This window comes from Lepus europaeus, chromosome 2, assembly GCF_033115175.1.
Source record: "Lepus europaeus isolate LE1 chromosome 2, mLepTim1.pri, whole genome shotgun sequence".
Lineage (NCBI taxonomy): Eukaryota > Metazoa > Chordata > Mammalia > Lagomorpha > Leporidae > Lepus > Lepus europaeus.
This window is the reverse complement of record NC_084828.1, coordinates 66,677,632-66,698,897: the sequence shown is the minus strand read 5'-3', so window position 1 is coordinate 66,698,897 and position 21,266 is coordinate 66,677,632. Positions and strand designations below refer to the sequence as shown.

At 40.6% G+C, this 21,266-nt stretch overlaps 1 pseudogene; it reads left to right on the top strand.

The window, feature by feature from the left end:
- Positions 1–13,803: 13,803 nt before the first annotated feature.
- Positions 13,804–15,365, top strand: LOC133751057 (adenine DNA glycosylase-like; annotated as a pseudogene).
- Positions 15,366–21,266: the final 5,901 nt, after the last annotated feature.

Below are 21,266 nucleotides of genomic sequence, written 5' to 3'. Positions count from 1 at the left end.
ATCTTCTGTATATAAAGAGAATTGGAAATGAAAAAAAAAAAAAACAACCTGGTGTTAAAATGGAAATGGCATAGAAAATTAATTATTTTGAAAAAAAAATTATGTAGGATCTCTGTCTTTAATGTGCTGTACATTGCTATTTAATGCTATAATTAGTAATCCAATGGTAGTTTTTTCACTCGATGTTGCTATATGGGCAAAATGTTGAAACCTTTACCTAATATATACTAAATTGATCTTCTGTATACAAAGAGAATTGAAAATGAATCTTTACATGAATGGAAGGGGAAAGGGAGCGGGAGGGGGGAGGGTTGCGGGCGGGAGGGAAGTTATGGGAGGGGGGAAGCCATTGTAACCCACAAGCTATACTTTGGAAATTTATATTCATTAAATAAAAGTTTAATAAAAAAAAAAAAAGAGATTTGAAATGCTGCAGCAGAAACCAGAGAGAAGTAATGAATAATATACATACTGCGCTTGATTTCTAGTTCTGAAGTATGCTTCCCCCTTCCTCTTCTGAACTCCTTCATTGTGTGTCTGGTTTCATCCAGCCATTGTTAACGATCTGTTTCATCTCTGTGCAAAATCATTGTCTTCATTTTAAAAACCTTGTATTTTGGGGCTGGCACTATGGCATAGAGGGCTAAGCCACCGCCTGCAGTGCCAGCATCCCAATATAGGTGCCTGTTTGTGTCCTGGTTGCTCCACTTTTTGAAAGATTTTATTTATTTATCTGAGAGGTAGATTTACAGAGAGCGAAATTTACAGAGAGAGAGAGATTTACAGAGAAAGGCCTTCTATCCACTTGTTTACTCCCCCAAAGGCCACAATGACCAAAGCTGAGCTGATCCAGAGCCAGGAGTCAGGAGTTTCTTCTGGGTCTCCCACATAGGTGCAGGGGCCCAAGGACTTGGGTCATCTTCCACTGATTTCCAGAGCATAGCAGAGAGCTGTATCAGAAGAGGAGCAGCCGGGACACAAATGGGAGTCCATATGGGATGCCAGAGCTGCAGGCAGAGGATTAACCTATTGCGTCACAGGGCCCACCCCTGCTCCATTTCTGATCCAGCTCCTTGTTAATGTGTCTAGAAGACAGCGGAGGATGGCCTAAGTGTTTGGACCCCTGCCACCCCTGTGGGAGACCCAGAGAAAGTTTCAGGCTCCTGGTTTAGGCCTGGCCCAGCCCTGGCCTTTGTGGCCATTTAGGGAGTGAACCAGTGGATGGAAGGTCTCTGTCCTCTCCCTCTGTGTCGTTGCCTTTCAAATAAATGAATAAATCTTAAAAAAAAAAAATCTTTGACTTTCTCCCTGTATTTCTCATCAGACCATTATTCCAATTCAGGTTTTTCTAAATTAAAATTATGTGTCTCATAGTTTACATCCTGTTCTTGTATATTGGCAAATTGTAAGTTTAAGAAAAATAGGTTTCACTTGACCATGAACTGGTTGAATAGCCCTCTGCCCCACACTGCTGGACGGTCCCTGGCATTTTGGGACTTGTAGTCTAGTGAAGATGACAATACATGCTTATATGAATCTAAGGCAAAGATGATAATATACTCTATCAAACTGAAATGAACAAAAGTCTTAGAAAGGAGAGGGAGGAAGAGAGAGAGAGACGGAGAGAGAGAGAGAGAGAGAACTCAATTCTATTGGGTCAAAAAGGAGGGCAGAATTCTTAGTGGATTCCAAATGTATCTTGCTTAGCTGGGAAGACTTCCAGCTAAGGAACAGGTTGACAGAGTGTCTTGAGCAAAGGCACATGAAGAGGGGAGAAAACAATAAGTAGACAGTCAATAAGGTGAGGTCAAATCATAATCTGGAAAAGAGTCAGAATTCAATTGTGGAGAATATTGTCAGGCTGAGTTTGCAATTTATTTTGATATATTGAGATGCCATTGATGATTTCCAGTTGCTTTGAAACACAAGTGAGTGCTTCTGAAACATTGAAAGTTTTGAGTTTATTCATCATGCATTACCAGTCTGGATTCAACATTCATTATTTGGTCCTGAATATCAATTAATTGAAGTTAGTTAATATTTTTAAAATTAAAAGTGCAGGTGATTTCAAATCTGTACAGCTTTGAGACTTTTCCTTTTGCTTAATATTTAAATTAAAATTCTGCTCAGAAATACACTTTAATAATATTATTCAGCAATCAATTGTTATTTTGAAATTCATTTTTTTGTTTATTATCTTTTTGAAAACTGAGAATGTGTAAGTATTTCTGTACTTTTTAGGGTGAGTAATTGTGTGCATTTCTTATTTCTTTGTAACAAAACATGACAAACTTAATGGACACTTATTATTTCACAAGCTCTGTACATAAGAAGTCTGGACACAGGACACGTTTCCCTGGTGACTAAGACACTCAATTCCCACATCGAGTGTGAGGTGATGACTCACATGGTTGGGTTTCTGCCCTGCATGGAAGACCCTGATTGAGTTCCTGCCCAGGGTTTGGGCCCTGGCCCAGGGCCAGCTGTTGCAGGCATTTGGAGGCATGAAACAGTGTATGAAAGATTTCTCTATGTCTCCTTTACCCTCCGTCTCTCTTTCTCTCTCTGTTTCCCAAGTAAATAAGAAAGCAATCATTAAAAAAATAAACTGAAGAAGTCCAAGCACAACATAGGTGGCTCCTCTACTCAGGGTTGTAGCGGGTGGAAATCAAGGTGCCAACCAGACTGCATTCGCTTCTGGAGCTGGGTTCTCTCTCAAGACCCTTCAGATTGCTGACTGAATATTGTTGTAGGAATGATGCCCCATTGTATTGGTGCTTATCAGTCAGAGGTCACTTCCAAGTTGTAGAAGTCATTTTATTGGCAGGACACGTTTTCTTACTTCCTAGAGAAAATCATTGCAATTTGTGAATTTCTGGATCCTTATCTATGCATATGCATATAATATTTTTGTCTATGTATGCATAAACAATACAAAAATACATACTTACAAAAGGAAGACTATTTTATCAATCAAAGGTATTCCATATGGTAATAAAAACAGGCCAAATTATTTTTAATGATTAATTTCAGTGATATGATCGCACTACAACTTATTTAATGCTTTCATTTTTGTGGGATGTTTACCTTGCTTCAAGTTTTCAGTATTACAAATGAAACTGGAATCCACATACATACTGTACATATAGCCTTGTGCATGTCTGCAGATTTTTAAAGACCTTAATGGTCAAATTTGCTACTGATGGTAAGCACATTAAGATTATTAATACCTTACATTTAAGATAATCCTTACATTGGTATTGAGACGGATTGCAAAATAACCCGTAATACTTCTATACAGTCATTAATGTTGCTGGTAAAATCAATAATTTGAGACAGCCATTGAAAGGATAAAGAGTGTAAATCTCATAAGTCTAAAATGTGTTTAAGAGTTGAATAAAATTGTGCACTGGTGGATGTTTGAGTCTTATAGGCAGATAGAATCATAGTATACTACAAAAAAGGACCTTTGATATTCTTCTTTAATAGACAGAATGGAAATCTCCTCTTCTGTTACCTAAGCAGCTCTTAGTCTCAGTTGCCTCACTCAAAAAATTTGCTTAGTTGAAAGGTTTAAATGAATTATTTCCATCAACCTGTTTCATGGCAAGTGTGCTTCATAAAATGATAACGTATTTTTTCCAATAATGTATTTGTTTCTTCTTAAGAGTTTTAAAAAGCAATAGAATGACTCATTTGTGTCCAGAAACCAGATCCCTTAATTGTAGGCCATTTTCACTTGCATACCAGCAATTCTTGAGTGAGTTCAATTGACCCACTGCTGTTTTTTTTTTTTTTTTAATAATATACCATTTTCAAACACAAAGAATGGTACTGAATAATGGTAGCAGAAATATTAGAAGACTGAAGACCTCTTCAATAAAGGGAGTTTTATTGCTATAAATATGATCTGGCTTACCTCCCTCCCCCACATTCCTATAGCAAATAGGAAATGGACACCACAGGCATGGAGTCTCCCAGCACTAATGTATGATGTAGGAACATAGGTTGGATTATTTGTATTTTTGTATTTAAAATATATGCATATTTTCAAATCCTCCTCTCCCAAAGTAAATTGAATGGGTAATATCTTTATTATTTCATCAGAGATGAAAATGACTCTCTATTTGATTGAATTAAAAACTGCTTTGCTAAGCCTTAAAAAAGAATAGTGCATGCAGATTGTTGTAAGAAGTTAGAAAACAATTTTGGCCATTTAAAGTTCTGTTTGTGTAAAGTCTTTTTTAAAAAACTTTTATTTAGTAAATATAATTTTCCAAAGTACAGTTTATGGATTACAACGGCTTCCCCCCCCAACTTCCCTCCCACCCGCACCCCTCCCATCTCCCGCTCCCTTTTTTTAAAGATTTATTTATTTATTTGAAAGTTAGTTACACAGAGAGAAAACGAGAAGCAGAGAGAGAGAGAGGGGGGGGTCTTCCACCCACTGGTTCACTCCTCAATTGGCCCAATGACAGGAGCTGCTCTGATTCGAAGCCAGAAGCTTCTTCTGGGTCTTCCACACAGGTGCAGCAGCCCAAGCACTTGGGCCATCTTCTACTGCTTTTCTAGGCCATAGCAGAGAGCTGGATCAGAAGTGGAGCAGCCAGGACTTGAACCAGTGCTCATGTGGGAGGCTGGCACTACAGGTGGCAGCTTTACCCGCTATGTCACAACACCGGCCCTGTGGTAAAGTCTTGAAAAAGCTTATCCTCAGGGCTGGCACTGTAGGGTAGTGGGTAAAGCCACTGCCTGTAGTGCAGTCATCCCCTATGGGAGCTTGTTTGAGTCCCGGCTGCTCCACTTCCAATCCAGCTCTCTGGCCTGGGAAAGAAGTTGGAGATGCCCCAACGTGAGAGACCCAGAGGAAGCTCCTGGCTCCTGGCTTCAGATCAGAGCAGCTCCGGCCTTTGCAGCCAATTGGGGAGTGAAACAACAGATTCAAGACCACTCTCTCTCTCTCCCTCTCTCTCTCTCTGCCTCTCCTTCTCTCTGTGTAACTCTGACTTTCAATTAAATAAATCTTAAAAAAAAAAAGAAAAAGCTTATTCTCAGATGCTGTGACTATTTGTAATATTAATTTAAATTTCAGTTTCAATATAGTTTTATTTAAGTTGGCTCTTGCCTTTTACTTACTAACACTCGTTAGAAATGTCAAATATTGTGCTTTCTGCAGCAATACTGCCTTCATTTTGAAAAAGATCCATTTCAGCTGCATAATTGCCATATAAAATGGACTTGTGCTCATTGACATGTTTGCAGTGATTGATCGTCCATGAGATGTTGGTATTTGCTTCACTTGTTTACCTCTTCAATCAAAAACCAAGCATTTCCTCCTTTCCCTCTGGGAGCTGCAAGTCAAAAAAGACTGCAGTTTACCTTTTATGTTTTTAAATCAATCTTTAGGCCCTTGGCGTCGAAATTTATCCCGATTCAGTCTTATGTAAGGCTCTTAATGATGGTCCCAATGGCGTCTTCATGTTATCTCTTTTAAATGCTAAGGTCCACTAACAGAGAGAAAGTACAGGTTTGATTTAAGACAACCCTGGATTCAAAATCTGAATTCTGCAGTTTCATGGTGTATTATCTTAGGCAAATTTAAACTGTGCACAGAACTATAAAATGGGTATCTAATGCCTACGCCAGGGCTGAGTCAGGTGAAGCCAGGAGTCAGGTATGGACCCATGTCTCCTGTGTTGGCGCAGGGACCCAAGTACTTGAGCCATGACTGCTGCATCCCAGGATGTATATTAGCAGGAAGCGAGAATCAGAAATGGAAACAGGACTCCAGCTGAGCCACGTGATTTGCGACGTGGATGTCCCAAGCAGAGGCTTAACCACTGCACCGCATCACCCACCCCTTGCTTTTTCATTTGCTTCATCTCTTTTTACTTTCTCAGTTCTTGCTTTTTTTTTTTTTTTTTTTTTTTGCCATGTTGTGCTGCAAGCAAATTCTTTAGTATAACATTTTAATGCCTCTTTTTGGTGTTATTGCTCTGTTTGCATGGTTTCTATTGATTTGCTCTAGGAATTATGAAATGTATCTTTAACTTCTTGCATTCTTCTAAGCATGGAGACTCTGATTTTGGGTAAGAGGGGCTAAGCACATGTCAGCCTTCCTCTCCCATTGAAAGCAACCATGAGCACTTGAGAGAACACATGGACAGCTATTTAAGAAGCCAATGAAGTAAATATTTATAATGTAAATTAGGAAAGAATCTCAAATTTAGAAGTATCACTGAATTGGCACTTTTTAAAAAAAAATTATCAAAGATCCTCCCCAACCTGAACTCAGTAGCAGTCTGAGACCCTGATGTGAGCACTACGGAGCAGACAGAGGCCGATTCAAGTGAAATCCTCTAGTTCTTGCTTGAAGAATACAGAACAGAAATCTGAAAGCCCAGAGACAGTGGGTTACGTATTCCAGTTGATGTCTCTTTCTTTACTCAGCTCTTTCATCCCCAGGACCAAGCCGTTGTGCACTGAGGGCTGTGGCCTGCTGAGGAGAAGCAATCTGCCTCGCCTTTTTGTGGAACCATGGCACCATGAGGGCAAGGCCACATTCTGCTGGCTTTAGCTTTCACCTCCTTTGTTCTCCCTCTGTGTTCTGGAATGTAGTAGAATTACTAAGGTGGGACGTTTCTGGTCAAACAGAAAGAAAAGTAGGAGTCCTAGTGAACCAGAATATACTGGGGAAATAGCACAGCGGGAGAATTGTGAGAAAGTAAACTACAGGGCTGATTCTTTTTTTTTTTTTTAATTAATTAATTTATTTGAAAGGCAGATTTACAGAGAGGCAGCGGCAGAGAGAGAGAAAGAGAGAGAGGTCTTCCATCCACTGGTTTACTCCCCACATGGCTGCAATAGCCAGAGCTGCATTGATCCAAAGTCAGGAGCCAGGAGCTTCTTCCAGATCTCCCACGTAGGTACAGGAGCCCAAGGACTTGGGCCGTCTTCTACTGCTTTCTCAGGCCACAGCAGAGAGATGGATCAGAAGTGGAGCAGCAGGGACTCGAACCAGTGCAGGGCTGATTCTTGACCAGTGCTTGGATGAGTCTCATCCTTATTCCAATAGCAATAACTTTGACACTGAATGAAAGTATAGACAGACCACTATACATCTAGCTAACATCTAGGACAAATTCCAATATTGCTGTAATTAGGGTTGCCCTATTTAGGAAATAAAAATATAGGATGCCAGTTCAATTTGAATTTTACATAAATAGCAATATATCAGTTTTTAGTATACTCATATATATATCTCATGCAATATTTTGTGTCTTATATTTTATCTGGAAGCCCTAAAATGGAAAGGCAAGGATTATTGAACTGATTTGGAACCACAGGTCACTGAAGATAGAGTGAAATTTGTGGGCTGAAACAAATCAGGTAAAGTGTCTGTGAAAATAAAAACATTAACATTCTTCATAAAGTTTAAATTAGATATAGATTTTTTTAAAGTAATGGTTAATGCTACTGTTTTCCTATAGTGTGACTAAGCTCAAATGCTCCCCCAACCTTGACTACACACAGACAAATTTTATTATAAAAGTGTTCAGCTTTGTTAACGTTGAGAACAGCTGATCCAGAAAGAGACAAAGTAAGAATAAGAGAGAGAGAGAAAAGAAGAGGCAAGAGAATAATTTTAAGCTAAGTTATAAAATATTGCTTTTCCAAACTTTTCTTCAAGTGTAGTTCACTGTGTTGATTGTGACATGAGTTCTGGAAGACTCCTGTGCTTGATCAAGCTGCAGTGTTTGTCAGGAATGTTATCCAGGGTCCACTTAATTAATTATCAGTGAGTAGCATTAAAAATATTAATTTAGATTTGAAAAGTTCTAAGTTCTTTGGGTTATGATTTCCTTCAATATTGAGAACATCCTGTTCGAATATTTTCTTGATTTTAAAATTACTCTATTAATTTATCATTTTATTCATTTTTCCTATGATGATTTTTTCCCCTTAAAACAAGGTCTAGATTTTCCTCCTGTCTTTAGTCTCAAGGACTGTAAATAAATGGTCCTATACAACAAAAAACTCAGGTCTGAAGAATGTCATAAAGTCTGGTTATAGAGTAATGTGGCCCCCGGGACACTTGGAAATTAGGTAGTCTTAGTTGGCAATGCACAGTCTGTGTTTACTATTTTTCCTCCTCTCCCTTACATATTACAGTGAAACTAAAGAAAGAGGGGAGTGCTAAGGCAATTGCCTTTGAGGTTAGAAAATAATTGAGGAAGTTTTTAAAAAGCTGAGTTCCTTTAAATGTGGTTTATTGCAATTTTAATATTTTATGGTTACGTTTTAACTTTTATTTCATAAATTAAATATTAACATTCATGCCTAAGCTGGAATATATTTTATGCACTTACAAAAATGCATTGAGTAACACTAATTAAATTTGCTTAATCAAGCTTAACAATGCTACATGCTGTTACTCATCAGAACGTAAGTACCATACATATTTCCCAAAGTGCTCAAGCTAGAACACCAAAGGATTTTTTCTGTCAGGGAATCCAAGGGTTCAGCCATCTGTTATTTACTCTAAATTTTAACAAAAGTTATTATTCATCTTTATTACTAATCATTTGCCTTACAAACAAAGCTCACTTTATGAATATTGTTATCATTTTAACTACTGCAATCAAGTAGACATGAAAGAAAATGTTTCGCCTTCAGTTGTACATTAATGTTTGCATTTGGTCTAGCATCAGTGACAGCAAGACATAGGCATTATATAAGTGAAACCTAATATCTGATTATACACAGTGGCACTTAATCACACAATCCTAATGCATTCAGCAAAATGAGTTTTTTCCTTCCCTGAAATGGTCACCCTTACATCCTGAGGGACAAGACAGTAGCTATGTCCTTCATCATCATGTTTTGCTTTGGTTCCCAGCTAATCACATTCTGACTGTTTTAACCCACACTCCAGATAAACAATATATCATACCTTATGTAGCAACACTTAAACCTGTTGATGGAAGTGCCTTTAAGGTGCGCTGAGCACAGATTGAAAAGAATGGATTGAGATTGGTTGAGGTCAACCTCAGAATGGAGAGAAGTGAACCAAGTTCTGTGCAAAGAGAAATTATACATTAAATATGCTTAATGTGAAATTGCAGAGCAGGTTCTTCAGTGGTAAGCTCTCACAGTTTGATGTGAAGCAACTAACTCCAAGGTAGCATTTTAAGTTGGTACTCAGGAAAGCTCATGATGCAGGCAAAGAGGGATGCAAAAGCAAGCACAAACAGTAAGGGTTAGAAAACAAGATAATAATAATGCCTAACATCTCTTGAGCGTTAATCTTATACCAGGCACAGTGTTCACTTTCTGAATGTGTTACCTTCACATTGACCCTCTGAAGTATTTAATTGCATACTAATTTTTCAGACAAGGGCATAGATCGACAGCTGTTGAATAACTTCTAGATCATATGGAATTGAGGTTTACAACTCTTCAGTCAGAGGCTGGGTTCTCATTCATGTTAATATTCAGGAGCTAATCAGAAAAGCAACTCATGTCAATATTTTCTATGCTTCTTGGAGGTAGTAGAACATTCCATAGAAAACACTCATGGCCGGCGCTGTGGCTTAACAGGCTAATCCTCCGCCTTGTGGCGCCGGCACACCGGGTTCTAGTCCCGGTTGGGGCACCGGATTCTATCCCGGTTGCTCCTCTTCCAGGCCAGCTCTCTGCTATGGCCCGGGAAGGCAGTGGAGGATGGCCCAAGTCCTTGGGCCCTTCACCCGCATGGGAGACCAGGAGAAGCACCTGGCTCCTGGCTTCGGATCAGCGAGATGCGCTGGCCGCAGCGGCCATTGGAGGGTGAACCAACGGCAAAAAGGAAGACCTTTCTCTCTGTCTCTCTCTCTCACTATCCACTCTGCCTGTAGAAAAAAATAAATAAATAAAATAAAACACTCAAAGACTGCTTCTGGAAACTGCAAAAGTTTAAACTAAGTTTAATAATAAGAATCCTTTAGCAAATGCAATACAGAGACTGTGGCAAAGATGGAACAATGTGGATTTGTGGAAAATAAATTGATGTTATATTAACTTAACATATCTTGCCAAGGTCATGGGGCTAGGGACTCCCCAGTTCTAGGGGTAATATTTAATAGGAAGGGAATGGATCTTTCAAATGATACTGGGAAGGAGTTAAATTTAATAGTGAAAGTCCAGTCATGGTTGCTAGTCCTAGAGGAAGGCTGGACTTTTCTCTAAATCTACTGAGGCATCAGTTACAACATTTTCCCAAGAAGCATGTGCGTAACATGGGTAGCATGAGAAAAACTAGCATGAGACAGAGTAGTACCTTTTTTTTTTTGTTTTTTTGTTTTTTTGGTTTTTTTGGACAGGCAGAGTGGACAGTGAGAGAGAGAGAGACAGAGAGAAAGGTCTTCCTTTTGCCGTTGGTTCACCCTCCAATGGCTGCCGCGGTAGCGCGCTGCGGCCGGCGCACAGCACTAATCCGATGGCAGGAGCCAGGTGCTTCTCCTGGTTTCCCATGGGGTGCAGGGCCCAAGCACTTGGGCCATCCTCCACTGCACTCCCTGGCCACAGCAGAGAGCTGGCCTGGAAGAGGGGCAACCGGGACAGAATCCGGTGCCCTGACCGGGACTAGAACCTGGTGTGCCGGTGCCGCAAGGCGGAGGATTAGCCTATTGAGCTGCGGCGCCGGCCTAGAGTAGTACCTTCTAAGCACTCCAGAGAAAAGGAATGCACGGTGAACCTGAACCATTTCCTTCATCTCTTAGTGAGAAGGAACCTTCTGGATATTCCTTATAGTTAACCATGTATATAAAGAATTTGGAAAACATGTCAAAATGTGGATTTAATTATATTCAACATAGATTTTATTTATCTCCACAGAGATTTGAATTAAAGATGTCTTCTAATCTTATTTCATGTAGAAACTGAAACAGGGAATCTTCTCTAACTGGTGGAGTGAGATCCTCATAACTGAGATGTTAACAACTGTAGAAGTCACTGCCAGTTACAAATGCTCTTTCAGTGAATGTCATTTCTGTGGGAATAAGTTGCAGACTATGGCTGAGTAGAGTAATGGGGGGACAAAGTAAAATAAAGAGAGCAGAGATTGCCTCCTGAGCTCCCTCTTTATTGTTGACCTCATGTGAGAGATACAAGATGCATTTCATCATTCCCATGACCTTGAGAAACTGATAATTAGCTAGGGAGACAGGAGGTGTATAAATTGTAACATAAGTCAAGTGCAGCGTATAGAAGTCCCCAGACTTTACCCAGGGAAATCTTCAAGTCTGGATTCACATTTTGGAAAACATGGCATATTTATTATTAGCAGGACTTAGAACATTTCTCATTTGTTGGTTCAGTTGAGATCCTCATATCAATAAAGCTACTTTTTAACTTTTTTTCTGCTATTCTAGCATAGAATTTTCTCTTTGCTTCCCTTCTTTTGGTTTTCTGGGAACCATGGGTTTACACAAAGTGGGTTATTCTTAGCACATCAGTACCTGTGATCAGGACCATCAACGGCCAATTGCTGCTGTTTCCCTTGTTCTACAAATGATAAAGGAATCCTTGTAGGAGAAAGTGAGTTCTCTGGGTTTGGGTCTCCCTTTCAAGTGGTTGAGTATCTAGAGGACTCTGGAATTAGAAAGAATTCCCCACCCCCTGCCATCCAGTAGTGGACCTGCTAGAAACATCCTCTCTTACCTGTGTAGTTCAAGTCCTGGAAGCGAGTTGGGGAAACCCCTTTGCTTCTTTTGGATCAACATAGCTTGATTACTAAGAGAATGGCTCAGCATTCAGCTTGCTTGGATTTGAATTCAGTCTCCATCACTTCTTATCTGTGGGATGCTGGGGAATCAACTCCTTGTGCCTCAATGTTCAGACCTCCAAATAAGAACATTAATTTCCTCTGCTAGAGTTGCCACGCTAAGTATTAAATAAAAAAATGGATACTAACTAGAAAAATCATGTAAACTTCCCATAAAATTTTCCCGTTAGAATTATCATTATTATTGTAGGGTACATGGTCATATTCATATGAGGAGTGACAAGTCAAAATAAACATGGAACTTAAACAATTCGGAGACGTTTAAAGGCTTCTTCTTGGCATCTATATACTATCCTGTGGAGTTAATCCCAGACGACTTTTTCATTTCAAACAAACTGAATCACTAATTAATGCTGCTATGCAGACAGGACATGTTAATTTTCTCTTGTGTTTACTTACATGGTTCACTGGACATTAACAGTAAGGAAAACACTGTTGACTTTTCATGCATAGCAAATACAGACCAAACCCAGTTAAGATAGGAGAAACAATCTTTGGTGTTTTCTCTTTAAAGTGATAGCTACTAGAATTAAAAAGATTTGCTATTATTAGCTATACATACTTAAAGCTTTGAAAACACATAAAAATACAAACTTTTTAAAACAGAGCCTCAACCCTCAGTTCTTTAAAACATACTTGTACCCAGAGAAGAAGTGTTCCCAGCAGGCAATATTTATAGAAGTGATAAATCAGCTAGCCCAGCTGTCGTTAACACTTATCATAGCATCTCAGTATTAGCTTTCCTTAGAACATCTGGAAATGAGGAGAATCGTAATTACATAAATATAAATAACTGTGTATTAAGTGTGTGTGTGCCTGTAAGCATTTGAGCCCTTCGGAGTGGTTAGGGGCAACTTCTAGTTCAGATTTCAGAAGCCCATGCCACTCAAACTGTTGTGGGGATAAATCTATGTTACATAGAATGAGTGACAGTGAACATAAGCATTTTATCAGAGTCCATTTTTTTTAAAATCAGATGATAGCTTTTTTGTACAGTCACCGTCCAGGTATAGTTTAATACAGGGTGGAGGCTTGTGTAAACAGGGAACTATGGCCAGAGCAAGGGCTGCCCAGCCTGGTCTCAAGATCATGGTATGGAAACACCCAATCCAATTTTTACCCATGTCTAGGAGGGCTCAGATTATATGTTTACATAATTTTCATGCCCATCTTTTTTTTTTCCTTTGATCTTATTTTTTCTGGCTATGCAGCCAATACTATCTTTACCAAACTCCACTTGATATCAGGGGATTTTATGTTTTATTAGCATTCTCTCTCTCTCTCAAGACTTTATTTATTTATTTATGAGGCAGAATTACAGAGAGAAAGGTCTTCCATCCACTGGTTCACTCCCGAAATGGCTGCAACATCTGGAGCTGAGCTCATCTGAAGCCAGGAACCAGGAGCTTCTTCTAGGTCGCCCATGCAGGTGCAGGGGCCCAAGCATTTGAGCCATCTTCTTCTGCTTTCTCAGGCCACAGCAGAGAGCTGGATCAAAAGTGGAGCATCAGGGACTTGAACCTGCATCTATATGGGATTCTGGCGCTTCAGGTGGAGGCTTAGCACACCATGCCATCACACCAGCCCCAGCATTTTGCAGGCTTTTCTCTTTCTACAGCTCTGGCCCCTCTGAATCACTTAGCAGAAATTTGCAATGTCTTTACTGAGAGGAACAGTGTGGAAGCTGAAGTTTAGAAGAGTTTTCTTGGTTTCTTTTCAGCCCTCTCCATTTGAATTGGAACTGGTGTGTATATATGTGTGCATATATGTATGTGTATATATATATATATGTGTGTGTGTGTATATATATTATATATACTATTCATAAATATACATTTATAAACATATATATATATTTGTAACTACCTTGTCCTGAGAAGAAGTAGTATATGAAACTAGAGCACCACAAGATAATCAATTAGAAAAGATTAATTGAGGCTCCCATGAGCCGGGAACAGGAGAACACACAGGAGCCCATCATGAGGAAGCCACGAGGAGCTGTGGGAAGTGGTCACAGGAAGCAGGCAGCCAGCAAGAAGCAAAGAGAACAACATGCCCTGGGCAGCAGCCAGACCAAGCCTTCTGCCCCTGATGGGAGAATCCCAGAGTGTCCTTGGGCTCCGGCAGGCCCAGCTGGACATTAGGAAGTGATGTTGCGAGCCTCCATCTCCCCATACCATCTATTTAGAGATTCAGCTGAAGTCATAGCCTTCCGCGGGGGCCTGCTGAACTGGTATAACAGAGAGAAATGGGACCTACCCCGGATAAGACAGGCAGAGGATGAAGTGGGCCTGGACAGGGAAGCATATGCTGCATCTCAGACGTCATGCAGCAGCAGACTCAGGATGCCATGGTGATCAACTACTGCACCTGATGGATGCAAAAGTGGCCAACACTGAAGGACCTGGCCAGTGCTTCCCTGGAGGAGGTGAACCAGCTCTGGGCTGGCCCAGGCTACTGTTCATGAGGTAGGAGGCTACGGGAGGGAGCTTGGAAGGTGGGAGAGGAACTAGGGGGTCGCATGTCTTGAACTGCAGAGATGCTGGGGTGGCTCTTGCCTGGTGTGGGGCGATACACATCTGGGGCCATAGTTTCCATCGCCTTTGGCCAGGCAACCAGCATGGTAGATGGGATTGTGGTGCGGGTGCTGTGCCATGTCTGAGCCATTGATGCTGATCCCAGCAGTGCTCCTGTCTTTCAACAGCCCTGGAGCTTCTGCCAGCAGTTGGTGGAACCAGTTTGGCCAGGGGACTTCAACCAAGCAGCCAAGGAGCCGGGGGCCACAGTGTGCGCCCCGCAGCGCCCACTATGCAACCAGTGCCCTGTGCAACGCTTGTGCCAGGCCCATCAGAGGGTGTCTGCTTCCCAGAGACTGCCAGGCAATCCTGGAGTGTGAGGAGTGTGCTCTCAGTCCTGGGCAGTGCCAGCTGTGTCTTTTTTCTTCAGAGCCCTTGGACCAGACCCTGGGAGTGGCCAACTTTCCCCCAAAAGCCCGCCGCAGGCCCCCCAGAGAGTTCTCTGCCACCTGTGTTCTGGAGCAGCCCAAGGCCCTTGGGGGTGCCTGCATTCTGCTGGTCTAGAGGCCCAACTCAGGTCTGCTGGCAGGATTGTGGGAGTTCTGTCTGTGACCTTGGAGCTCCCAGTGCAAGGCGCTGATTCAGGAACTGTGGAGTTGCCCTGTGCCCTTACCTGCCTCTCAGCTCGGACACCTCGGGGAGGTGGTCCATACCTTCTCTCACATCAAGCTGACACATCAGGTACACGGTCTGACCCTGGAAAGCCAGACCTTGGCAACCACACAACCTGGTGCTCACTGGCTGGCACGGGGGGAATTTCACACTGCGGCTGTCTCCATAGCCATGAAAAAGGTTTTCTGTGTGTATGAGGGCCAAAACCGAGGGACCTGCAAGGGTTCCAAAACTCCCTTGTGTCTGCTCTTCTCAGTAGAAAAAGGCCCAGCAAGGGTCAGCAGGTCCTGGATGGTTTCCTTAGGCCCTGCATCCCTGTTGATATGCCCAGCCTCAACAGTGACTCCCAGTGATGCTCTGGAAGATACCCCCCCCCCACCCCGCGCAAGAATCCTGTTGTTTAAATAAAGTGCCAGTTTTTTAGAAAAAAAAAAAAAGACTAATAGAGATAATGAGATAACACATAGTGCAGAAGCAGGCACATGAAAACAGAAGGCTTGGTAGATTTCTTGCAAAGGGGACATAGTAGGTCTTGAATAATACACTTGGCACTTGGTTGCATTCTGTAAAATAACAGTGGCATTGTGAATGGCAAATACGTGTGAGAGAACTATTGATTGAGGTTTGTCCGGTGAGAACTGTTATTTAATTCCTTGGAGAGAATATTAAATCACACCGTGTGTCTGCTCTCTCTCTGCTTCACCTTCCTGTGAAGTCGGTTCTCATTTGCCCTTGTAGGCTTTCACTTATTTGCTTTTGTCTCATTGAAACCAGACCAAAAGACAGTGAAATTTACTTGCCTTTTTTTTTTTTAATTCCAGAGCGTGCTTCTCAACTTTGAATGTGCATGGAATCACCTTGAGGTCTTGTTAAAATGCAGATTCTGATTCAATAGATCATTGGGAGTGGAGCCTGAGTTCCTGCATCTCTAACAAGCTTGCCTTCCTTCTGGGCAGAATGCTGCTGATGTGTGGATTGCACATTAAGTAGCAAGGGTCCAGAAGACTTTAAACCAATCTGATGTTTGGAAACCGGGGCAAATTAGATATACAATTTTCCTATAATTTGGGGAAATTGAAACATGGGCCAATGTTTTTGGATCTTCACTTGAGAAAGTCGGAGTGGTTGAGTTCAAAGAGTATTTTTAATGTCTCTGTGTAAAAAAGTGAATATTCTTTGTCTTTTTTCCTTAGAGTCAGGTTTTGAATACTTTTGAGAGAGGCCTCTTATGGTTTACTTCAAGTTCAGATGAAGTCGGATATATTTAGCATCATTTAGCATCAGTTTAGGATTTAGACGATGGCCAAGCTTATATTACTGTTCATATTGATTTTAGGTGAAGGAGCAAAATGAACCCATTGACAGTGAGCTACCTCTACTACTGCAGGATCAAGTCCTGTATTAGCTAACTGAAATAGAAACTAACACGCTACCTTTTAACAGATAATTCTGAAACCTAACCAGGCAGCATATGGGCTTTGGAAAACAATTGAAGGTGATTTCTAGCAGGTTTGCTATGGTGTAATGAGTTTTGCCAAGAATTTTTTTCACTGACTATAAACAAAAGGAGATTCCTAAGAATGCTAAATCTTGTGCTTCTGACACCTTTCTTTTTTTCCATAAATAATATCTTTCACTGTGAAGAAATGCTAAATGCTTGGAAGGATAAAGATAAATATGTTTACCCTGTGGCCAGTGTGGTGGTGCAGAACTTGCAATGCTGATACCCCTAATGGGAGTGCCAGATTGAGTTCAGGCTACTCTGCTCCATGCTAATGCATCTTGGAAGGAAGCAGAAGATGGCCCATGTACTTGGCACTCTGCCACTATATAGGAGACCAGGATATGCAGAGTTTTTGGTTCTTGCTTCACTCTGACCAGCCCTGGCTGCTTCAGCCATTTGGGGAGTGAATCAGTGGATGGATGATCCCTCTCTCTTTCTTTATGGCTTCCTTTCTCTCTGTTGCTCTGCCTCTCAAATAAATGAATGAACAATACATCTTCATAAGAAGAGATATATTTACCAGAATTGACCATTACACAACATATACATGTAATGAAGCATCACACAGTACCCCATAAATATGTGCAATTTTATGGCTGTTAATTTTTTAAAAATAAAAGCTGTTTTAAAAATTAGTAGTATTTATATCCCAGAAATTAGGGTTAGGATTCACACCCCATTTTTTCCAAATATAAACAAAATGTAAATGCAATGATTGTTAGTATTTTCCTCACATGAAGAATGAGATGTTTAAAACATCTTAGACATTTCACGAAGCATATTTGTCCCAGTCATTTCTGAAAATGAAAACTCTCATCAACCCTCTAGATGTTTGCAGCTACATACATAGGAATGAAGGAGAATCAAAGAACCAAACCATCCTGAATTATGTTACTTACCTGAAGTACTTTCACCTCGTCACAGTTCTGCCCCTCTTTCACCCCCAGGTTCACCAACAGGCTGTCCCAAACTGCAGTTATTTGGAGATTTGACAGCACAGAAGTGGAAATCCATGACAACCACTTAGTCAGCATGGGGGCTGATACTGTGCTTTTGCTGACCACAGCATTTCCTTATGTGATTCTGATGCTAATGCATGTTCCATACATATAGAAAGAGACAGGAGTCTGTGAGGAAATCTGCTAGTGATGCAGAAAAATGGAGAGAGATTAAGATGCCAAACCATATCACCCCTCTCCTTATCTCAAGGTGAGGCAAGGATGACTGTCAGACAGGAGAGATCACAGAAGGAATGCATTTGTCTTTTAATCTCAGAGATCAAACCAATGCCTCTGTTTTTCTATGACTTTTGGCACAATAAAGAGACAATTCTATCTGTTTGTTGAGGGGAGGAATTGGGCCCTGAATAACGGATATCCTTTGGTATTTCTTGCTTTCTATTAGGGAATAGAAATTTCTTTTTGGTTTTGATTGAATCATCAAAATTAAATGTGTGTGAAAAGTGGGCATGGTGGACACTCAGTATATCTTTATTGAAGTAGGATGCAATTCTTCTTAATAAATCACTAAAGATTCTATCATGCAAAATGTGCCTCTACAATCGAAGAAGGTAAATAAAAGATTACTAATAGTAACAAGGCAGCTTTCCTACTTTGCCCTTCAATATGACCATGAAGGTCAGAGCTAATTCTATAAGGTAATAATGTAAGAGGTCATCTTCTCTAGTTTCCTGCCCGTGTCTGCCCAGAATCTGCACTGACAGTGATTTTTGGCTGAGTCTCTTCTCATGCAATGAAAAGTGTGAAGTTTCAGATGAAAGGCTCTGTCATCCAACAGACTAGGAGAGCAGGTGAATTGGGGGCATTTTGAGGAAAGGAGTGTAATGTTATTGTCTTTTCTGTTACAAAACAGGAGTTAGAATCTCCACATGGGATAATAGATCTAAATTGAATGAATGAAAAGAGACAATAATGTTCATTATTTATTCTTTGCTAATTTGTTCAAACATTCTTTCTTCCAAGAAATGTTAATTAAATGCTCTTTTCAATGTCAGAGGTGACAAAAGTCACCCAGTAAAGGAGAACAGAAAATGATGCCTATTCTGTGTATGGGTTGCAGGAGAGATATGGGTCAGGAGAGATGTGAAAGAGTCTGTGATATGGGATGCGGTTCTGGAAGAATGGGTAGGAATATGCATTAGTAACCTTAGAAATATTTGTTTCCTGGGATCCAACAATTTGTTTCTTTTATATTTAGCATAAATATCATATGGCAATAATCAGGCATAAACATGGGTGTTATTGCAATGATGCATGAGAACAAATGTGATTTTCAACAAAAAAGCGTTGGGTGAATGAATTATGGCTCATCCACACTGGAAAACATTAATGTAGCTGTAAAAATCAAGTTGTAGAAGAAAATATGAAAAAATATAATTATATTATCCATTGAAAAACACTTGTAAGTTTGTGAATTCTTATTATAAATATATGTATATTTGTGCTAGCATATAAATATGCATATAGTTACAAAGAAGATATGCTCCCAAAGTCTAGCTGTTTGCTATGTTTGGGTGGTAGATTATGAGTAATTTTTTATTGTTATTCCTTTTGCTTTCCTGAACTTTTATCTTTTCTTTTTAAACTTTACTCAAGAGGCAGATAAGCAGAAGGGGGGAGGGGCTCCCATCTGCTGATTCATTCCCTGAATACCTGCAATAGCTGGGACTGATGAGAGAATTGATATTGGAAAGAAACAGGCTGATCAATTCTCTGGGTTTTCTCTGTTCTCTCCTCGGATCTATCTGGTGATCAGAATACTATCCTCCTGGGTCACATTATCTTAGTGTGCTTTCGCTGTACCTAATAGTTCTTTGTATTCTTACCTGGGTTTCACTGGGTGATATTCCAAAGCAACAGGAAATCTGCTGCGTTTTCTATATAAATATTTTTTGGGACTATTATGTTTCTATGTGTTCTCATGCCCTGCATGTGAAATTTCTTTTATAGAAAAAAGTACATTACTTTTTGTAGGAAATGCTTTGATTTGTACCTTTTTTCCCCATAGTAAAAACCACATAACTTGCTTCATTTTTTTACTTAGGCTGTTGGGAAATTTAGGACCAATGAATAGACTGTTTCATTTAAGTAGCTGCTTACATCTTCTGGACAAAGTCTGGGATTATGAAGAAATTTCATCCTGCATAATAGCCCTAATCAATGCTCCCTACACGTTTGCAGCACTAACTGGAGAGTTGGTTTCAGCATGCCTGTGTGAAGGGGAGAGTGCTTTGATGGATGGCTCACCCTGCCGCAGTGGGAATTTGAAGGTGGTGCCATGGCTCTGTGCATTTGCTATTTGTGGCCTGAGAAATCTGCTGATTTTCTTCATCTTCGCTTCTGTAAGACCCCTTAAGCAGGCGTCCCACAAATTGACCGGACCCTAGAAACACAGACTCCACTCCAACCGATGCAATAGCAAGAGGAAGTTTATTTCATTTGCAAATGGGCCGTCTCAACAGCACCCTCTAGTGTAGTGCAGAGAGAGTGGCCCCGAACATCAGTTTTACAGGGTATTTAAAGCTTAAAACCACAACATTAGCATATCTAGTCGTGTTACAATTCCATTGGATATGTTAATGGTTACTGGGTAAGGGGCTAGGGAAGGGGGTAGTGCGGGCAGTTTCCTAAGCAAGCAGGGTGGGGGATACAGAAGCAGAAAAAAAACGTGGTTACAGGGTTTCAATAAGACAATGGGGTGGGGGCATGCAGAAAATACCTTGCATACTTTTGCCGTCTGCCGGGACCCACAGATAAGGGGCGGTTGGGTGCTTCCCATGCCTTTATCTGGCGCCGTTATCTCAAACCACAGCTGCCTGCCCTTGACTCATGGTTTCGGCCCAATTTCCAGGAACTGTTTTACTAGAGTTCCCTAAGGTAGTGCTGGGGTAGTTAAAATGGCGTGACCATTGTCAGGGTTGTTCACTTCCTAGTTTTTTAGCAGGTAAATTTTCAGAAGTCCTTCAGCTTCTACTTAATTTTCATTGGCTCTGAGAGAGAAAGAGAGAAAGAGGGAGAGAGAGAGACAGAGAGACAGAGAGAGAGAGAGAAATATCTTCCCTATGCTAGGTCATTCACCAAATAGGCACAACATCCAGATCTGGCCATGCCAAAGGCAGGAGCCAGGAAATCCATCCTGGTTTCCTATATTGATGGCAGGGGCCCACGTGCTTGGACCATCTTCTGCTTTCCCAAGTGCATTGGCAGGGAGTAGGATCAAAAGTGGAGCAACTGGGACTCCTGTCCACACTTTGATATGACCTCCTGACATCACAAGCAGTGGCTTAACCCAGAGCACAATTCTGACCCCTATAATTTCTTTTTACTGTATAAGTACCACGCACTAACTGATTGCACCACTGGAGCTCCTATAATTTCTTTTTTAACAGCATGATCTATGTGATTTTGTATCACTTTGGCAAATCAATTGGTCTTATGAAGTATTTTAGGGAGAGAGCATCAACTTTCCTGAAACTGTAGATAACATTTCAAACAGGACAAGTAGTCTTTCCATTTAGTAATATTATAAAGTTTAACAAAAAAAATACATATCAAATGCATTTAGAAGTATTCCAAATGCATGTAGACATTAATATACCTGCAAAATTTATTCAAATCATCACTTCATTATCAATAATTCTTCATTTCTTTTCTCGATAATTATGGAGTTCTTGTCCTTACATCTTCTGATTGTTTAGAATTCCCTAGGCCCTGAGAATACAAGTTCACTT